The sequence below is a fragment of the Schistocerca serialis genome, chromosome 2 (assembly GCF_023864345.2).
Source record: "Schistocerca serialis cubense isolate TAMUIC-IGC-003099 chromosome 2, iqSchSeri2.2, whole genome shotgun sequence".
Taxonomy (NCBI): domain Eukaryota; kingdom Metazoa; phylum Arthropoda; class Insecta; order Orthoptera; family Acrididae; genus Schistocerca; species Schistocerca serialis.
In genome coordinates this window covers 98871873-98873696 of record NC_064639.1, presented here as the reverse complement: position 1 = coordinate 98873696, position 1824 = coordinate 98871873, and positions in this window count along the sequence as shown.

The following is a 1824-nucleotide window of genomic DNA, read 5'->3' as shown; positions in this document are numbered from 1 at the left end:
AGACTACACACAGAGAAGTAAACACTTTTTGGAACCAAGTGGAGAGTAAGCACTTCGGCGATGATCACTTGCTGGATGTTAAATTCGTGGCCAGTAACTCTGAGTCTGAGAATGAAGAATGTCTGGTTTTAGGTTCAATAAGGTAGGACTTAGAGGTTGGGCCGAAGCGCCACAAATGATGGACACACTGCGCTGCTGTAGAAGCTAACGTCCCTGGATATCAGTGTTAGAAAGACCGACAGTTTCTGGCAGCAGTGGCTGTGCCTAACGATGGACTCTGAGGGCGGTCCTGTTCGATGGATGGCCCAGGGAAGACTCTCGAAGCCTGTCTTCCTGGTGCTGTCCTCTCGCTGGCGTATACAGTCTGATTCAGCTGCCCCTACCTGTGGGTTTTATGCAGCCCATAATGCCTTCAAAATGCATACTCGAGATTTTCATATTATCTCGCTTACTATGTGCAGATTATTAGTCCTAAAGATAAAAGGAACAATGCCTTCTTGTGGGAAATTTAGTGCAGTTAAATTTTGAACCGGGGTACGTTTTGGTTGGTTGGTTTTGGGGATTAAAGGGACCAGACTGCCACGGTCATCGGTCCCAGGTACGTTTTCACTACAGATTGTAGTTTTCGGAGTATTCAAGAAAATCGTACAAAAGTGTCCTTCAAACGCGTTTTTCTTATCTCGAAAACTGTGGCGTCCAGCGAAAACGTATCCAGTACAGAATTTAAGTACGTTAAATTTCCGACAAAAATGCCCTGTTCATTTTTTTCTGTAGGAATAATAGTTTGCACATAGCAAGCAAGAGAATATGAAATCTTGCCCATGTTATTTGAAGACATTGCTGGTTGCATAAAGCCTGTAGGTAGGGGCAGCTGAATCACCCCTTGTAACTGCCTGCGGCGGAATGCTGTGGGAACTGGCTCCCTGTGACGAGACACGGGGACGTAGTCACGTTCTGTGTTGACAGTGCTCTCTGCAGGCGCCGGCCTCGCCTCCTGGTGGCCGGTCTTGTCGGCATCCCATGCTGAGGCGTGCAGGGGCAGCGTCGCTGTCCGCGTGTTGGGTCCGCCTGACGATTTGCTGAAATTTTAGGCAAAAGCCTCTGACATGACATGAGGATGACTGGTGAAATGTTTCAGCTTCTTCCTGACAGCGACAGGCTGTTTAATCCTTCAACAAATACAAGCAGACGGCAGCAGCAGAGCGTTTTTATTTTGTTGTTGCTCATAACTTTAGTGGGCAACGGCCTTGCCGCAGTGGATACACCGGTTCCCGTGAGATCACCGAAATTAAGCGCTGTCGGGCGTCGACGGCACTTGGAAGGGTGACCATCCAGCCACCATGCGCTGTTGCCACTTTTCGGGGGTGCACTCAGCCTCGTGATGCCCATTGAGGAGCTACTCGAGCGAATAGCAGCGGCTCCGGTCAAAGAAAACCATCATAACGACCGGGAGAGCGGTGTGCTGACCACACTCCCCTCCTATTCGCATCCTCAACTGAGGCTGACACGGCCGTCGGGAGGTCCCGATGGGCCACTTGTGGCCTGAAGACGGAGTGCATAACTTTAGTACTAAATAAGTGAGACATTTTCGAATACGATGGGATTACAGGTACAGTCATGCTCAAAAGTATCCGAACGACCTGAATTGCATTTCGCCCGATTCGCAAGCAACCCGCATAACGCAGCTGTCTAGCAGGTCCTCTAATCGCTGTGTGTGATGTCCTTAGGTTAGTTTGGTTTAAGTAGTCCTAAGTTCTAGGGGACTAATGACCACAGATGTTAAGTCCCATAGTGCTCAGACCCATTTGAATCTTTCCTCTAATC